Source organism: Oreochromis niloticus, linkage group LG3 (assembly GCF_001858045.2).
Source record: "Oreochromis niloticus isolate F11D_XX linkage group LG3, O_niloticus_UMD_NMBU, whole genome shotgun sequence".
Classification (NCBI taxonomy): domain Eukaryota; kingdom Metazoa; phylum Chordata; class Actinopteri; order Cichliformes; family Cichlidae; genus Oreochromis; species Oreochromis niloticus.
In genome coordinates, this window is record NC_031967.2 from 64,164,216 (window position 1) to 64,184,110 (window position 19,895).

The 19,895-nt window shown below is 43.2% G+C and overlaps 1 long non-coding RNA gene across 1 annotated transcript; it reads left to right on the top strand.

Moving 5' to 3' along the window:
- Positions 1 to 534: 534 nt before the first annotated feature.
- Positions 535 to 18,745, top strand: LOC102081611 (CD226 antigen). Its single transcript, XR_002061388.2, has 7 exons — positions 535 to 803; positions 1,707 to 2,036; positions 9,725 to 10,060; positions 10,867 to 10,965; positions 11,064 to 11,150; positions 13,985 to 14,069; positions 18,521 to 18,745. It is a non-coding gene; the product is annotated as a CD226 antigen (long non-coding RNA).
- Positions 18,746 to 19,895: the final 1,150 nt, after the last annotated feature.

The window sequence follows — 19,895 nt, forward strand, 5'->3', positions numbered from 1 at the left end:
ACAAATTACTTTTTTTCGTGTTAAATTGTCTGTGTTTGACAAAATGTGCTGATTTTTCACATGTGATAGCAGAACTGAATTGGGCATGCACAGGATGAGTCACATCATTTGAAACTTAGCCCTGATTGGAGAAATTGGAAGTGTTACAACCGACCCACGTTACAACTATTCCCAGTCTTCCCTACCTGAGGCTCGGGTGAACAGATGAGCCAAGAGAACCAAGATACTGTTTGATTAAAGATATCTGGTTGTCGGGGGCAATAATTAATGTTTCTGACTTCTCAGAGTTCAACTGTAAGTAGTTGTCACCAAGCCACTGTTCAGTGGAAGCTAAACATTTAATTAAAGAGGACAGTTTATGGACTTCCATCGGCTTAAAAGAGCAATAGAGCTGAATATCATCAGCATCATATATTCACAGCAGAAGCTTCATCACAGACACTTTGGTTACACTGAGCAGGCAGCTGTTACACTGTAACAGTCACCAGGTCACGTGGGCCTATTACTTAGTCAAACCGAGGGCGAGGATTCCGAGGTCCTTGAATGCACCACAAACAGCGCAGAGTCCGAGTGAGCCGCTGAAAGTCAGATCTGTTCTTCAAAGCAGACTTTCAGCTTTATTTCAAGCTTAAATGTAATCTGATGTAGTCAGTATTTACAGTCAGGCTCTGTTATTAACTGAAAACAGCGACAGACTCAGACATTTAGAACAAACTAAGACTCGGATCAGCACAAATACTGACACAGAGATGGCTGCTGGCACTGCGCTGCTCTGCTGCTTGTCCATGTCTTCGTCCCTGCAGGTGAGACTGAACTAAACTGAGTTTAACAACAAGTACAGGAGGATTATTTTCATCTGGATTCAGTTTGTCTGTGTGTGTGAAGGAGACACGAGGCTGGGTGGACACTTAACATCTGTAATCAAGCTGTGACAGAGACAAATGGCCTGTATTTATATAGCGCTTTACTAGTCCCTAAGGACCCCAAAGCGCTTTACATATCCAGTCATCCACCCATTCACACACACATTCACACACTGGTGATGGCAAGCTACATTGTAGCCACAGCCACCCTGGGGCACTGACAGAGGTGAGGCTGCCGGACACTGGCGCCACCGGGCCCTCTGACCACTACCAGTAGGCAACGGGTGAAGTGTCTTGCCCAAGGACACACCGACCGAGACTGTCCGAGCCGGGGCTCGAACCGGCAACCTTCCGATTACAAGGCGAGCTCCCAACTCTTGAGCCACGATCGCCCCAAAGAAGTGTAATGTGTGTGTCAGTGTGATGTGTTGTAGTGTCAGGAGTCAGTATACAGCTACAAAGCTTTTTGTTCAGTGTATACAAACAGCTGTAGCTCCATAAAGGCAGCATGCAGAGACTCACAGTGTCTTATAATGAGAGGCTGCTTTCTCTCACACATTATGTTCACTTATTATCAGCACATGTTGTTGTTCTGTGGAAGCTAACATCTTGTAGTTTCTGACACTTTGCATGTTTAGCATGAGGCTAAAATTCCCCCTCAGTGGGTCACTGGTGACCTGCTGGATGTTCAGACATGACATGACATTTGAGTTTTTAGTCATGACAACATGACTAAAAACTCAAATGTCAAAGGAAATAAACAAAATATTTAAAGTCAATCATTCTGATCATAATTGTACTTTGACCTTTAACCTCTCTGCTCTGTGTTGTTTCCTCTTTCAGGACCAAAGATCATTACAGCTGAGTCTGGACAGAACATGACTCTGACATGTCGAGCTCCAAATATCAGCATCACGGGTGTAAAGTGGATCAGAGCTGACCTGTGGCCAAAAAATGTGCTTTTGTACCGTGATAGTCATTTTATTCCAGACAACCAGCATCCATCTTTTAAGAACCGGGTGGATCTGCAGGACAGACAGATGAAGGATGGAGACGTGTCTTTGATTCTGAAGGGTGTGACGACTACTGACACTGGAACATACATGTGTCGTGTCATCATAGAAGAAAGACAGTCACTGAAGCTCAGCATCATCCACCTGATTGTTGATCCAGGTGAGTGAGTAGAGTTGAGTGTGTGTGTGATCAGAGGTGAAGCTGCTTCCTGGTTGTTGATGTGTGTTTGTTGTATGGATGAGCTGGTGGATGTCAGAGGTAGACAGATGTTTCTCCAGCTGTTGTCTTTGTAGCTGGTAGTCTAGAGTTGTAGAGCAGCATTGTTTGGGTAAAGTTAGAGCAGAAACAAAGACATTTATGAATCAGTCTCTTCTTCTCTTGCTCTCTAACTCGTCTGTAAACATGTGTGGGGAAACTCAATGTTAAAGCCTACAGCTGGAGGGGGAGGGGAGGGGTGGAGCTGGTGGTTGTGAGTCTGTGAAAGTGAATCCTGCCGGTGCCATAGCTGCTGAAAACGTACTTAGTGCAGACACAAAACGTCCATCAGCTTCAAAGTGTGTCAGAAAAATGTCCACATGATGACTGATGGATGAGAGAGGTCCCATTTTTGTTGTTGTGCACAAATCATTGAACAACACAAACACTTAGAGCTCCTTTCAGTGCTGCCTGTTTTGTTACTGCACACATTTCTGATGGTCCTACAGTCCAACGTAGCAAACATCTCCCTGAAGCCTCTTCCTTAGAGACCAAAGGTTGGATCAGAGCAGCTGAAAGGACACATCTATGAATGCAGTCAGAGACTTTCTCACAACCTTCATCTGACCACATTTACACTCAGCTTTAGACTCAGATTCTCTCCGAGTCAGTGAGACTAAAGACCCGGAGATTTATAATATATTAAGATGAACAGTAATACTAACAAGTTAATGTCTGCTTGACTTTCATGTTTGTGTCTACAGATGAAATGTAACTGTTAGAAGCCAAATGAGCACAAAGGAGTATAATCAAATCTTTTTCATGTTGTTTCAGTCTGTTTGTATGAAGTTTACATTTGTGTCTTTGATCCAGCTGTGACAGACACAAAGAAGTGTAATGTGTGTGTCAGTGTGATGTGTTGTAGTGTCAGGAGTCAGTATACAGCTACACAGCTTTTTGTTCAGTGTATACAAACAGCTGTAGCTCCATAAAGGCAGCATGCAGAGACTCACAGTGTCTTATAATGAGAGGCTGCTTTCTCTCACACATTATGTTCACTTATTATCAGCACATGTTGTTGTTCTGTGGAAGCCAATGTAATTCGGCAAGGGGCTAGATCGCCTGACCGCTGCTTAATGTTTAATAAGTTAATCAGAAGTAGGTTCAACTAAGGACTAAGAGTGTGTGAATAAAACACTAATAACAGAAATACAGCTCACAAAGGTATATACTGTGGTGATGTGAATGTTATAGACCGATATATTCAATTCAATTCAATTCAGTTTTATTTATATAGCGCCAAATCACAACAGCAGTCGCCTCAAGGCGCTTTACACTGTACAGTAAATACAGAGAAAAACCCAACAATCATATGACCCCCTATGAGCAAGCACTTTGGCGACAGTGGGAAGGAAAATCTCCCTTTTAACAGGAAGAAACCTCCGGCAGAACCAGGCTCAGGGAGGGGCGGGGCCATCTGCTGCGACCGGTTGGGGTGAGAGAAGGAAGACAGGATAAAGACATGCTGTGGAAGAGAGACAGAGATTAATAACAGATATGATTCGATGCAGAGAGGTCTATTAACACATAGTGAGTGAGAAAGGTGACTGGAAAGGAAAAACTCAATGCATCATGGGAATCCCCGGCAGCCTATGTCTATTGCAGCATAACTAAGGGAGGATTCAGGGTCACCTGGTCCAGCCCTAACTATATGCTTTAGCAGAAAGGAAAGTTTGAAGCCTAATCTTGAAAGTAGAGATAGTGTCTGTCTCCCGAATCCAAACTGGAAGCTGGTTCCACAGAAGAGGGGCCTGAAAACTGAAGGCTCTCCCTCCCATTCTACTTTTAAATACTCTAGGAACAACAAGTAGGCCTGCAGTGCTCTAATAGGGTGATATGGTACTACAAGGTCATTAAGATAAGATGGGGCCTGATTATTTAAGACCTTGTATGTGAGGAGCAGGATTTTGAATTCAATACAATATATGGGTCCTCTACCAGAGGCCTGGGAGCTTGAGCGTCCTGCGCAGCATCTTAGGTGTTCCTAGGACTGCGCTCTTCTGGACTGTCAATGGAAAATTGTACTTAGTAGTCAGTATAATCTTTTAATGATATAAGTTTCCATATATGCTTAGAGGTGTGTAATCGATTGTGTAGTGATAGGATGTGTGATCTTTAGTGGGCTTTGTGTGCATTCCAGGGTGTTCTGGTATTCAAACCCACATCCTGGGAGCATGGGAGAGGTCATACCTTGTTTTATTGTTTTACGGTAGGATAAACGTAGCTATGTCAGTTTTAGGCTAAGTGCCTTTTGTTTAGATGAACTGCTGGACTTCCAGGCCAGCAGGTTTAGGGAAGTCATATATGGGATCATGCTTTGACCCCACATACACACATACACACACACACACCTAAACATCCACATTCCAATGTAAGGAACAAACACCCACTGATGTATAAATAAAGGCCAGGGCAGTTTCAGAGTGCGTGTCACAGAGCCATCACTCTCACTGTGGATGCTCTGTGCTGCCCTTGTATACAAGTAAAACTGTGTTTCTCCTCTCTGATTCTCAACTGAAGAAGTGTTTTAGAATAATTCTCCTGACATGGACAGAGATCTCCAATGATGTTCTTGGGATCTACTGGAGCCACTCGCCTAACTTGGGAGTCACCGCACCTAGTGCTCTAATTAGCACTGGGACCACTGTTACCTTCACCCTCCACATTTTCTTGAGCTCTTCTCTGAGCCCTAACACCTAGGGCGTAGGTGTTGATACCCCGGATCTTGTTCTTACTGTTCAGCTGACTCCTCAGGACTTGTCGGACCCTTTGCAGGTACTTGGTGGTTGCAGAGGTCAAGCCATTCCAGGATCCAGGTGTGGGTCACTGAGTCATAGGTGTTCTTGTAATCAATCCAGGCAGTGCACAGGTTGGTCAGCCCAGTCTTGCAGTCTCGGGCGACTGCTTGGTCTACCAGTAGCTGGTGTTTTGTGCCTCTGGTATTCTTGCCAATCACTTTCTGTGCCCCACCCATGTATTGACCCATGTGCCTGTTCATCTTAGCTGCTTAGATGCCTGACAGGAGCTTCCATGTGGTACTGGCAGGTTATTGGTCGGTAGTTGGATGGGACCGGTCCCTTCTGGGGGTCCTTGAGGATCAGGACTGTCTGGCCTTTGGTTAGCCATTCTGGGTGTCTCTCATCAACTAGCAACTGGTTCATTTGTGCTGCCAGACATCCGTGGAGTGCAGTCAGCTTCTTCAGCCAGTAGGCGTGAACCACGTCGGGCCCTGGTGCTGTCCAACTCTTCATATTGGAGACCCTTCTTGAATGTCTGCCACTGTGATGGTTACTGGACCCTGTTCAAGGAGGTTGCTGAATCTGCTCTTAGATCCAATAGCCACTGAGCATTGCTGTTATGGGTTGTGTCCTTCTCCCATACGCTCTTCCAGTATTGCTCAGTCTCCAGCCTTGGTGGTCCTGTTATCATATTGTTCATCTGCCACTGAGAGTACACCTTGGCTGGTTCCGTGGAGAACAGCTGGTTTATTCTCCTGCCTTCTATCTCTCTGGTGTACCTCTTCAAACAGCTATGAGGCTTTGATTGGCAGTTTCTGAGGCCTCAGGTATGGACAGCTTGCTGTACTCCTAGGGACCTTTTTTGTTGCACCTTTCTGGAGCTCCAATAGTTGTCTAACCTCCCTCCGTGCTACCTTGATCTTGGCCTCTAGTCTCCTTCTCCATGGAGGGTATTGCTGCTTGTGGCTGTTCATCTTGTAGCCAAGCATCTCACTAATAACTGCTGCCGTGGTGTAGATCAGCCTGTTAGTCACGGAAATGGTGGTGGTAGCTATCATCCGCAGTGCTGCATTCACATTAACATCACATCATCACATTCACATCACCTAGTAGATCTTCTGAGAGGGTACTTCATGTAGTTTTGGTAACCGGCTTCAAGCTTCACCATGATTCTAAGAGTGTGTGAATAAAACACTAACAACAGAAATAGAACTCAAAAACATATATACTGTGCTGATGTAAATGTTATAGACATATATACAATGTTCCCTCTAACCTGCGCACGTGCGCAATTGTGCACTGCTGGCTCGGTCTCTGCGCACAGAAAATCTGCGTTGCACACAAAAAAAATCTAACCTGAATTGAGATTAAAATTAATACTTAAGTAAGTGACTGTCTGCTCCTGTACAGGATTAGAATTAGAAGATGCCACCTTATCCCATAGTCCAGCCAATAATGCGATTCACATTCGTATATACACAGCTAATCAACGTCGTTGACAGGCTATGACAGCGTCCTTATGTGCCGACACCGGTGTTTTAGCTAGCAAAGCGGCGTGGCTGATGTGGAGTGAAGCCACGTTTCTGACAACGTGTACAACCATTGGAGATGTGAGCAGGACAGACGGAACAATTGACGGAAAAAGTGTGGACTTTATACCAGTTTTTAAATTGTGTTGATAGGCCACGTAAAACCAGAGTTATGATAAAAATATCTGCAATGTTTGGTTTTCTTCCTGAATACTATCGTTGTTTATATTTACTGCGGGAAGAAACTGTAAAAACGGCGTTTTACAAGGAAATCGCTTGAAAGCACTCTCTGCCTGTGAGCAAAAACTACCAATAGTTTTGTGTGTGTCAGAACAATGAGGCGATTGCTGAATGTTACAGGTGTTACAGGAGTGACACATCTCCTGTTGTCAGGCCTGCAGGTATCAGGCTGTTGTTCTCCTTTATCTCATAGTGGACAGAAATTAATTTTTGGAGTGGCACAAATAATTTGTGTGGCATCAAATTTGATGCAGAACACCTGATTGTTCTGTAAATAGTTTGAAATGTTTATATAAAAAAAACGCCTTGGCAGCATTTTTAGGGAAACAGCTGCAAAAAACTTTGTTGTTTGCAAACCTCAGTTACTTTTTTGAAGAAGTAACTATAATAATTAATTGCCCATCATTGATCATTATATACTGTATTTTGCAGACAGAGAGTTACAGTACTCGGAGAGTTACAGGACTCTCCCAGACCACAGACTCATTATATAAAAAAAGAAAGAAAGAAAAAAAGAAAGTTGTGTTTTCAAAATTGGAGTTCAAGTTAACATACTACACAGGTCATGAACAAGATTTTTTAAATTTTCATTGTAACTTGGATGGATTAGATGCTGGCGTGAACACAGTGCACACGTCTGCTGTTGCTCACAGTGGTCCAAGGGATCGCTCAGGGAGTTTGTGTGTTCGCTCAGACACATTAAAAATTAGAGGGAATATTGCAAAAAAAACCCAAAACACCCATCTCGCCCCTGCGGGCGGTTTTATCCTTCAAGCTCGGGTCCTCTACCAGAGGCCTGGGAGCTTGAGGGTCCTGCGCAGTATCTTAGCTGTTCCCAGGACTGCGCTCTTCTGGACAGAGATCTCCGATGTTGTTCCCGGGATCTGCTGGAGCCACTCGCCTAGCTTGGGAGTCACCGCACCTAGTGCTCCGATTACCACGGGGACCACCGTCACCTTCACCCTCCACATCCTCTCGAGCTCTTCTCTGAGCCCTTGGTATGTCTCCAGCTTCTCGTGTTCCTTCTTTCTGATGTTGCTGTCATTCGGAACCGCTACATCGATCACTACAGCCGTCTTCATTGCATATATATATATATATACACACACACATATATATATATATATATATATATATATATATGAACAATGCTATCAAAATAATGCTAAACAAGCAATTTGGTGCTAAAAGGAAGTTCAGTTCAGGTCAGTTTAGTTAACTCATAAGTTAACTTTGGTCCTACCGCAATGCAGTGGTGGTTGGATGGCCTTTCATCCCGCACTGATCAGGACAGTGATCGCAGGAAGAAGAAAAAAAGACCTAAAAAAGGTCGGAAAAGATAATTAACATTTACAATTAAATTGGAAAAACTTTCTACTGCTATCTCAAATAAATAAACAAATCCATAAAAATCAACCAATACCGAAACAAGTCCCAACACTTCATTCTTGATTCAGAATAATATTGAAGTCAAAGTAAAGTAAATTAGCAATAAAGCTTAGAAACATTGTCCAAAATTAGATAATTATTTACAAACAACTTTAATTGTTTATGTGTTGTGCAACAGATTCAATAATCTAAAAACTAGAAAAGTAACAAAAAACATCCAATATGGACAAAACTACAAAAATCAAATCACTCACTCAACTCTGGAAGTGTCAATTTAACATTTGGCCATAATGATAACACCAAAAAACAGATATCCTCTGTCAGTGTGCCACAGGGCAGCTGTGGCTACAATGTAGCTTGCCTTCACCAGTGTGTGAATGGGTGAATGACTGAATGTAGTGTAAAGCACTTTGGGGTCCTTCAGGACTAAGTAAAGCGGTATTCAAATACAGGCCATTTACCATTTACCAAATAAACCAGTAATCAAACTTTAGCTTCACTAGCCTAGCATTAGCTCACTAGTGTTTTGACTGCGCGACCACAGCTTCGCATTTCCATTAATTATAACAAAACAAACAAAGTAACTAACTCACCGTTGATCGGGTAATCGGGCACAAATTTGATTGAATCAGCCATACCACTTACACTGTCAAGTGGTATGGTGTCAGTAATTAGTCAACTTCTGACAGAGCACGCCAACCACTGAGACAGCAGCAGCAATGAAGAAAGGGAGACGCAGCAGATTGACCTGGAACTTATGCAAAGTTCACTCCTGCCACAATAACTAGATTGCTGGAAGTGGGGTTGGCTGTCACCTTGGTTACACTTTGCATGTTTAGCATGAGGCTAAAATTCCCCCTCAGTGGGTCACTGGTGGATGTTCAGAGGGTCATTAAATCCAACATCAGGGATGGGTATCGTTTAGTTCACCTTACATGCATTAATTTAATAACGTGGTTAGCCTACTCAACGTAAATTACACACGAACAACATTAAGCTACTCACGCAGAGAAGAACGGCTGCTGCTGCCATCATCATCCGTCATCATTTCTGCTACACTGGCAGGGCTAGGGGCCAGGACTCTCCTCTTCGGGTTCTTGGGGGATGTTGCTAACTCCGGCCTGATAACAGGCACCATACCCGCAGTAGACGTGCTCGGTGTGAGGTCTCGCAGCAAGCTATCAAATACGGTGGATTTCTCGGCTTTTTAAAAAAAGCTATACGTCGCCAGGTGTTTCATCAGATTCAAGGTGTTACCTCCTTTGCACAGTATCAGCTTAAAGCACTTGTTGCAGGCTGCTGAGTTTGCATCTTTTGCTGTGAAGTACAGCCAGACTTTTAACCGCTTCGCCTTGGGCATTTTTAATCTGTAGCTCTGCTCTAAAAGAACGTACGTACCTGGGCCCGCCTACTGTCCTTGGAAAGGTAAAATGATTGGCTAGAATCCAAAGTGTATGACAGCTCAGGAAAAAAAAAACACCGAAATAAAGCACTGAAATGTGCGCTGCTTTTCGGTCTGGATACTACCATTTATGTCAGAACCAGTGCCATAATGGCACTGGATACCCATCCCTATCCAACATGACTAAAAATTCAAATGTCAAAGGAAATAAACAAAATATTTAAAGTCAATCATTCTGATCATAATTGTACTTTGACCTTTAACCTCTCTGCTCTGTGTTGTTTCCTCTTTCAGACCAGAAAATCATCACAGCTGTGCCTGGACAGGACGTCACTCTGACATGTCGAGCTCCAAACAGTGAGATCAGAGTTGTAGAGTGGAGCAGAGCTGACCTGGGAGACAAATATGTGCTTTTGCACTGGGATGGTCACTTTGTTCCAGACAACCAGCATCTATCTTTTAAGAACCGGATGGATCTGCAGGACAGACAGATGAAGGATGGAGACGTGTCTTTGATTCTGAAGGATGTGACGATTAATGATGCTGGAACATACGAGTGTCGTGTCTACATGGGAAGAGAAACAGACTCATGGGAATTCATCAGCATCATCTTCCTGAGAGTTCCTCCAGGTGAGTGAGTAGAGTTGAGTGTGTGTGTGATCAGAGGTGAAGCTGCTTCCTGGTTGTTGATGTGTGTTTGTTGTATGGATGAGCTGGTGGATGTCAGAGGTAGACAGATGTTTCTCCAGCTGTTGTCTTTGTGGCTGGTAGTCTAGAGTTGTAGAGCAGCATTGTTTGGGTAAGGTTAGAGCAGAAACAAAGACATTTATGAATCAGTCTCTTCTTCTCTTGCTCTCCAACTCGTCTGTAAACATGTGTGGGGAAACTCAATGTTAAAGCCTACAGCTGGAGGGGGAGGGGAGGGGTGAAGCTGGTGGTTGTGAGTCTGTGAAAGTGAATCCTGCCGGTGCCATAGCTGCTGAAAACGTACTTAGTGCAGACACAAAACGTCCATCAGCTTCAAAGTGTGTCAGAAAAATGTCCACATGATGACTGATGGATGAGAGAGGTCCCATTTTTGTTGTTGTGCACAAATCATTGAACATCACAAACACTTAGAGCTCCTTTCAGTGCTGCCTGTTTTGTTACTGCACACATTTCTGATGGTCCTACAGTCCAACGTAGCAAACATCTCCCTGAAGCCTCTTCCTTAGAGACCAAAGGTTGGATCAGAGCAGCTGAAAGGACACATCTATGAATGCAGTCAGAGATCTTTGGCTCCTCCAGCTGAGACACACCTTCACAGACACACAGCCCCTCCCCTCACTAACAGCTGGATCACTGTCACAGGTGACACACTCACCTGTCTGTGTTTCTGCAGGTTTCAACATTCACAATGTGACGACAACTTAATGACTGTGTTTGCTTTATTTTAGACAAACACACCATTTTTCTTCTCTCTGTGCTGTTGCCCATTGGGTCAGTCTATGTTGTGGTTCTGCTGGTGAGACGATGTGTTCACAGGAAACTTGAAGGTTTTTATATATTCATTCTTATTCATTGTGGTATTTTGTTTCCATTCTGTGGTCATAATTTAGGTTCTTAAGTCATAAAAGTGTTTAACTCATTTCAGAAGATGGAGAAGATGACATCACCAGTGACATCACATACATTGTTGTGAAATCATCAAATCATCAACAACCTCGAATCGGAGATAGAGGTTTGTACTATTTTTGGAATTAAGAACATTTATTTAAAATGAAAAGCATGTTGTGTGCAACATATTACAGAATAAATAATTATGAAAAAAAAATGTAAACAGTGTCAGTACAACTCAAGTATTTTTTTCAGTTTATTGTAAACTCTGCCGCTTTGAACAAGACAAGGGGCATTAATAAACATCTTTGCTATTTAGTGCACAATATTTGAATAAACTAACAACATCCACCAACATAGAACTGTGGCAGTCAGTCTAAGATGACTCACTTAACGGAGCCTATTTAGAAAAAGTGAGTGGCAGGTTTTTTTTTAACCCTTGTGTCATCCTTTAAAAAACTTCTGCATTATCAGCAGTCAGACTGTTTCTGTTTTCATCTATAATGTGTGACACTGAGCTAAAAGGCCTTTCACTTTCCACACTGCTACATGGGGCTGAGAGGTATTTACGGGCTATTTGAGCCAAAGTGGGGAACCTGATTTTGTTGACACCCCAGTACTTCAGAGGACTGTCTTCACGAGGGCTTGGGGCCTCTCCGAGGTATGTGTCGAGCTCAATGGCAGCACCTGCTGCCAGCAGCTGTGCTGCCTGGGGCTGCTCCTTAGCGATTTTGTCAAATACAGTGTCCAAACTGCTGCTAGTGCTGGCCTGGGCCTTGAGGAACAGTTTAGCAGGAGGTTCTGCAGCTTCTGCCCGACTCCCCTCTGCCTCAGCCCTGGACATCATCTGCAGCTCCTGCTTCAGGTGCAGCTTGGCCTCTGGAGCAGTGTTGTTGGAGAAGAAGCAATCTTTATACCTTTATACCACAAAATTCATAAATGTATTAATATGTGGAAAAATAGGACTGATTTTAGTTTCCCCTAAACCACTGTGACAAATGCCAGCCATTTGACTTTCTGGTAGTAATAAGGGAAATGTATTTCATATTATATATATATTGCATACATTTGTATTTGTGTATTTTAGTTACAAATATAATATTTCAGATGTACTGTAGTTTATCATTGAATACCTATAGCACACAGACTTTACCTTGGGTCAAGTATGGTGGAGATGAAGTACAGTGGGTTGGTCTCGACGTCACTGAAGCGCTTCTTGACAGCTGCCAGTAAGGTTGCTTTCATTGTCTTGACCTCACTAGCACAGTCACAGCTGGGATGACATCAGAGGCTAGTGCGCCGTAGCTGCTCACTTTTTTAGTTAGTTCCTCAAAGGGGGCGAGGATGGCAACAGTCGACTCCATAAGAGCCCATTGGTGAGCGGTGAGATAGTCAGGGAGTTCATGCTCGGACACCCCCAGCACTCGCTTTTGCTCAATGAGGGACTGGAGCATGTAATACGTGCTGTTCCAGGGCGTCTGGGCATCCTGCTGCAGTCTCTTTATTGGCTGGTTGAGCTGTCCCTGGATGTCCTCTGGGCGGGAGTAGGCTAAGGCGGAATGTTTAAAATGCCCAACTATTTTCCGTCCCACTGCTATGACATCAGCTATGCTCCTCTGTGCTAATAAGCATGGTTAAATACACGCGGGTAAACTCTTTGTACTCGTTGTCGTGTTGGGATTATAGGTGCTTGATTAAATTACTTGTGTTAAATGCGCTACCTTTTGAGCCTCCTCTTGTTTCGCCTCGCCTTCTCCCAGCTCCAAGCTGCAGCCGGGGCCTGGGGGCGGGCACTCGGCGCCTGTGATTAACCCCTTACATGCCGCTCAAACATAGACAGGTCTCAGACCGTGGTATCGGTGACCGGTATCGGGGGACTTTTAACGAGTACGTGTACTTTAGAAAATTTGGTATCGAGGCCGATACCAGATACCGGTATTGGTATCGGTGCATCCCTAGTAAAGATAATAAATAAACAGGTCAAAGGTCAGAGTCACATGAATTAGGAAACAGTTCAGTTTCTTCAGTCTGAAATGTTTCAGGTTCTTTGCTTGATCAGTGCTCATTTCTCTCTATGAACGACTTCAGTACTTCGTCCATGACCTCCTGAAGGTAAAGGGCTCAAAGAGCCAATCAGCAGCTCAGAAACAGGAAATATGACTCATGTTGAAGTTCACAACAGTTTCAGCTTCTTATCACAGTGAAGATGCAGTAAATTGTACTCATCACCATGGAGACTGTTGCATCAAATCTAAATAAGAGTTGTATGCAGGCAGAGTGACAGTGTTGTAGATGCTGCATTTTGAAGCCTCAGTGTTTAAATTGTGTCCACAGCCGTGTAGACAGAGTGGGTGGATTTGCTTCTAGAAGGACTTTGTTGCAGCTCTACAGCAGGTGTTTGTTGTTGGATGACATCACATTCAGCAGTGCTGTGACTGAGCCATAAATGTCAGAGCTCAGATGAGGCCCACATATGTGTGTTTGTCTGTACACACACAGTTAATATATGGAACATGTGAACATGAGACATATGAAGACACTGAACAAATAAAATGTCCTTTATATCCATCAGTGACTTTTTATTCTTTTAAACTTGATCTGCATGTAAAACACAGCAGCTTCTTTTTGACTCGAGTTAGTCTGACACTGATGGAGCTTCTTGCTGCAGTGTGTTTGAGTTTGGCTGATAAGAGTGACTGATAACAGTGGTCATGCATGTTTCCTTCGTGGTAAAAGTGCATCAGCTTTCTTCCTTTTCTCAGTAACATCCTCATTTTTGTGCTATGTTTCACAGCAGAGGTGTTAAGATGCAAAAAAAACTGTGAAAAGTTGCTGCTGTTTATAAAAAGACACAATTTAATGTCTTTTAAAAGCATGAACAGAATGAAATGTCTCCGTCGCTGTAGTGTAAAAATATCACAGCACTGTTGCAGTAATTTTACTGTGTTTATTGCACAGAGACTGATTCAGCTGTGATCTACTCAGCAGTGAGAAGTGAAGATGTCAGTTATGGACAAACAACCATCAGAACAAGGAGGCCCAGGTACAGCTGCTCTTTATCTTTGACAGAGACAAGCTAGCTGCTCACCCTGTTTACAGACATCATGCTAAGCTAAGCTAACCAAACCACATCGTGACTCAAGCTCAGACTTCAAATACATCAAAATACTCATCTTTATGTTAGAAAACAAAAAAAAAAGGTTTCTTGTAAAGTTGACCTTTTCCTTAAACTGTCCATTATAGCGTGGTCTTCCTACTTATCTTGACACAATGCTTTAAGTCAACAGATTGTATTCAACTGAATTCTGTCATCTCGCTTCTCTTAATTCAGATGCACAACCCCAGCTAGTGACTAATCAAAGGAAGTTGTTAATCAGTTTCATCTTAACAGGTGCACTTTGGGACAACAATGAGACAACCCTCAAAACAGGAATGGATTTACAGCTGGAGGTCACTGACATGTTCCCTTCTCATGTATTCTGACATTTTTAACTAGTTTTGCATTTGGTTATGGTCAGAACTGTTAGGATGAGACAACACCTGGACGTTACAGAGGTTACACAGATTGTTCAAATGACACACAGACACAGGTCAGACTGAAAGGAGGTAATCAAGGTGTTTAGAGATTCAACCAGCTCTGATTATAGCTGCAGATGCTTCAGAGTCACTGCAGGAAGGTAGAAATCTGTGTGGAGAGACAGGAGTAGGAAGTAAAGTGAGAAAAAACACACAAGAACAGATTCTTTCAAAATAAAACAGGAAGTGATTAACTATAGAGACGAGTAAACACAGATGGGGAGACACATAAATACTTAAGAAAACCAAAGAATCACCACAGAGAGAAGAAAAAAATAGAAACAAAGTGAAAATAGAAACATTCAGAATAACAATGAGTTCAAAGTGTGAGGAGGTCTGATGGGAATGACAGCATTAAAGTATGTTGTGGAAATTTCTTAACAAAGCCTGCAGACACGATGAGCGGTTAAAAACCCAACACTTTATTTCCCATGCATGAGGAGAGACGTCAGTCAGGGGGCACTGAAAGTAGTCTCTAACAATGAACAGTTCAGGTCCTTTTTATACACAGTCACAGAACAAAAGGCTTTTACAGTTGCAGTTCACACCTTGGCTCTAAGCAGACAGACTCTCCGTCACCTGTGTGAATCTCCCCCACTCTGGGGTCAAGTCTTCCTGTGTGAGCTTCCGTCTCCTGGGAGACATTCACCAGTTTCTCACCGTCTGTCTCCCAGCGTGAATGAGGTGTGAACCAGACATACTAAACTAAGTAACATGAAAGCAAGACAATACATTAAAGGACAATACACTAAAGAGAAATCCCACAACAAGTAACAGCGTTACTTTTTTCGGTAACTAGTAATCCAACTAATTACTATTTCTATCGTTACAACACTGCTACCATTATTAAGAAGAAAATGCAGACGGCTGAAGCTGTCTTCAGTTTACTGAGAGCAGGAAGGGGTGAAAAAATCTCACGAGTGCTGCTGATTGGCTGAGAAAGAGAAGTAGTCACGGTAAACCAATCACATGAGCAATTTAAGAAAACATAGCAACAAGATGCTGTGTCAGCCGAAGACAACCCTGATTCTCCATTTTTGTGTAAAAAGTGTGGATTTCAAACTGTTTACTAGTTTTTAATTTGTGTTGATCGGCCATGTAAAACCAGCCTCATGATAAAAACCATTTTTTTCCTGAATATCATCGTTTTGTTTACTGCAGGACTTTTCTAAGGAAAGTACCGTATTTCCCGGACTACAAAGCGTACCTGAATATTAGCCGCACAAGCTAAAATCAGGGGAAAATCCTGTTTTGTACATACATTAGCTGCACCTGACTAAAAGCCGCAGGTGTTTCAATGTTTACTTATCATATGTAAGAGAATATGCACAAAGGGAATTGTCAGGAAAGAGATGGCTGTTTGGAGACATCCCTTGTATTAATATTTTGAAAAACAAGTTACGGGTACATATTTGCATAACTTTTTAGGTATATGTACAAGTACCGGTAATTACAAGTACGAAACATGTACTGTGCTTCATAAATGAGTAACAAATGTAGTATATAACAATAACCTACAGCACACCAGAAAAATAGATTCAGCCAACCTTTTAGGCTCAGGTGCAGTGACACGGCTTTAACAAGAAGAAAAGTCAGTCATTCACCACCATCTTCCTGCGCACTAAAACCACCAAAGTCCTCTTCTCCAGTGTCGGATACGAACAGGCTCAGGATGGCTACGTCATCCACTCTCAGCTTCTTTCCTTCGTTGTCACTTTCAAAACCAAACAAATCCTCGTTGTCAGTGTCTGAGTCGAACACCCTCAGAAGGGCCGTGGCGGTGTCCTCCTCTCCATCATGCAGCAGTCCAGCCCTTCGAAATCCGTTAGTGATCATAGATGTTTTCACACTTTTCCACGCTGTCAGAATTCACTGGTGGAGTTGAACATAACTTGCTTTTTGGCTAAGTTTATCGCCGCTCGTCATCCACGCCTCCCGCTGAACGCGTAGCGCTACTTTGAAGTTTGTTTTTCGCGCTACTTCGTACGGCACTGTTGCCTGGCGGATGGACATGTGACCAACATACCACTCTTGAACCCCGATACTGTGTGTTTGATCACATGCCCTTCCGCCAGGCAACGTAGTGCCGTACAACAGCGGAAAAAACAAAACAAATCGTCTTACGATATCACAAAAATCATGGACAATGCATAGAACATATAGAAAAGCCGCACCTGACTAAAAGCCGCAGGGTTCAAAGCTTGTGCAAAAAGTAGCGGCTTATAGCCCGACAATTACGGTACTCTTCGAAACCTCTCCAAAAACAAAAAGAACACCTTTTCTATTGTTGGAAAAATGTACCAATCAATAAATGATATGGCAACATGGCATTTGGTTGTTTAGGGCAGAGGGGAAAGTTTTAGGAGTGAGAGAGAGAGTGAGTTTTGAGATGTGAGAGATTTGTGACGTTTAGTGTGTTTGGAGTGTGTAGTTAGTGTGTAGTTAGTGTGTAGTGTAGTGGATAGTTTTGTGTTGTGTGTCAGAACATTGAGGCGACTGCTGAATGTCACAGTTTCTGCCACAAAGCCACCAAAGGCAGATTACAGTGTAAACACTGTCTCCAGGTGGGAAACAGGAGGAGTGACGGTGCATTCACACCGAACACGATAGATGCGACCAGAGCTTCAGGTTTACATGTAAAGTCAATGGAGGAGCGCGATGAAGCGCGACCCAAACTTCAGAAGCAGATTTGCGTCCCAAAAGCGCTTTTCTGCCTGATTCGCGCAACCAAGTAGCGCGACTGACACGTTTGAAGCACGAAGTAAAATACGCGCTGCATTTTGTGCATTCGCACTTATCACACCTACTGCTCGAGTTGGAAAAATCTGAACTCCAGGGTCAAGTCGCGCCGCGACAACCAATCAGGAGCCTGGTGACGTGATGCTCTGACCTAGTTCAAAGGGGCAGGTCCAGTCAAAGCCCTTCATTCTAGCAGTCAGTAGTTTTCTAATGAGGCAGCAGGCTCTCCAGGGCAGAAACAATGTTCTTATTTTTCTCCTCCTTCTTCATGAAGCTCTTCCACTTTAAGCTGGATGCTTTTTATTCCTGTCTCTCTGTAAATAGTTATATTTTATATATTTATGTTTAATGTTTTTCTGTTTGAGCATCTTAATATTATTTCAAATACATTTTTGTAATGACTAATGTGTAAAGCGTCCTTTACGCCGCTGCTCTGCTCTGCACAGTGAATAGAGACTCTCTCTTCAAACGTTAGATCGACAGCTGCCGTCTTGCAAACATACCGTCTGGCACTACATCCTCCCACATTTCCACTTCACGCGCGTGAAAATTACATATTTTAAAGCACGTTCAGTTCGCTTTGGACGCGCATCGAGATGGGAATGTGCATGCGACCAGCGAGGGGCGTCTGGTGCTTTTTGGTCGCGTCTATCGTGTTCGGTGTGAAGGCACCGTGATACACCTGCTGCTGTCAGGCCTGCAGGTATCAGGCTGTGATGTTCTCCTTTATAGTGGACAGAAATTATTTTCTGGAGTGGCACAAATAATTTGTGGCATCTTATTTGATCCAGAACAGCTGATTGTTCAGTAAATAGTTTGAAAAGATTTTAAAATAACGCCGAGTTTATTTTTAGGTAAATGGCTGCATTTAACTTTGAAAAACTTGTGCATAGGCTTTTAAAACTTAAAATTTATATTTGTCTTGGTCCCTGTGTCTACCCAGCCGGCCCATAAGGCTACATATGTTTATTGTTTAGCTGCTCTCTCCCACTCGTCATTCTGCCTGGGCAGGCTCACTGTGGGCTTCTGCTTTTGGCCCACGCACATTTAAGGCCGGGGCTCAGATTCTCTCAGCGCTGGGTGATTGTGCGAGACACGTTAGTGTTACGACTCAAGCTTTCATGAACGTGTTCTTTGTGAGTCTGTTTCCTCGTTGTAACTACCCTCTCCTGTAAACAGTTTCCCTGGACCTTTGTAATCTGCCGTTTGGGATGTAACTGAGTTGCTGTGTGGAACCGTGAGGTGGAGCAGGAGTGAGAGAGAACCATTCCCTTTCTCCGACCTCCCTTTTGGACCCTTGGAACCCCGGATTTCCCCCACATGTATATATATCACACCTGGTCTTTGTGTAAATAAAGACCTGCACTGAACTGTGAAGTCTGCGCCTGAGTCCACTCTGTTGCATGTGACAATATTTGCATTTCAAGTTATGAAAATGATTCGTTAAACATGTTTGTGGTTGTTACTGTAAGAAATATAACTTTTTTCTAGACAGATTTTATGTTTTTTGTCTGATTTTAGATCAATATGTCAAAATCAAAAAATCACTGTAAATTCAGACATGTGAGGTTGTGCTGCAAACAATGATACCAAACAGCCAATGTAAAAAGCCTCAGGTCGGGGCCCACAGCAGCAGCACCGCCAAGCTGTGCAGAGCCCGGGGCAGCCCACCCACCTACACCACAAAGGAAGCTACACCCACCCCATCATCCAATCATCTGTCAGACTACGAGACCCAGGTTGGGTTCATTCTCCAACTCTCCTCTACCTCTTCCCCACCTGCAGGGTGGACTCCTGGAGAGCAGGAAAAAAAATTAAAAGTAATACAATAGTTGTTTTTCCTAGGAAGTAGTTACTTTTATAATATTGTAACTCAGTTATTAACTCAGTTACTTTTTTGAAGAATTAAGTAGTAACTATTACTAATTACTTTTTCAAAGTAACTTGCCCAACTGTGGTGAGGAGGTCTGATGTTCCAACAGTGTTCAGGCTGAGAATTATTACCTGCAATGCTCCAGTTTGACCTGATGGTGGCAGTGCTGTCTCACTGTTATAATGGCTACACTCAGACTAAGGAGAGAACAAGAGGGCTCTACTAAAATTGATGTTTTATGATGTGTTTATGAAATCATGGTGACGTCAGCATGATGTCACCATGATTTATGCTGTGAATTTATTTAAGTGTCCGTAAATATGAAACATGTAATTATCTCTGTTACACCTGACATCATAAGATGCTGCTGTTTGTAGACTTTAACAAAACTGTTCATGATGGAGATCAGTCAACTTTAAAACAAGGTTTAAGACATGAGGATGCCAAGATGTTATACTATTTTTAATTAAAAGCTATCAGGTCAAAGACAGGAAGCTGAGGAGACAAGGGGACTGTGTCAGGGGTGCGGTCTCTGGCTCCACTGCAGTGGAGGAGGTGGTGCAGTGGGCTCAAGTGGCAGTGCCAGGGTGGCTGGCGGGGCAGAATCAAGGATGCAAGATGGGAAATGAGAAAGAGGAAAGGAAGAAACAAGCAGAATAAGGAGTCATCGCACTGATGAAG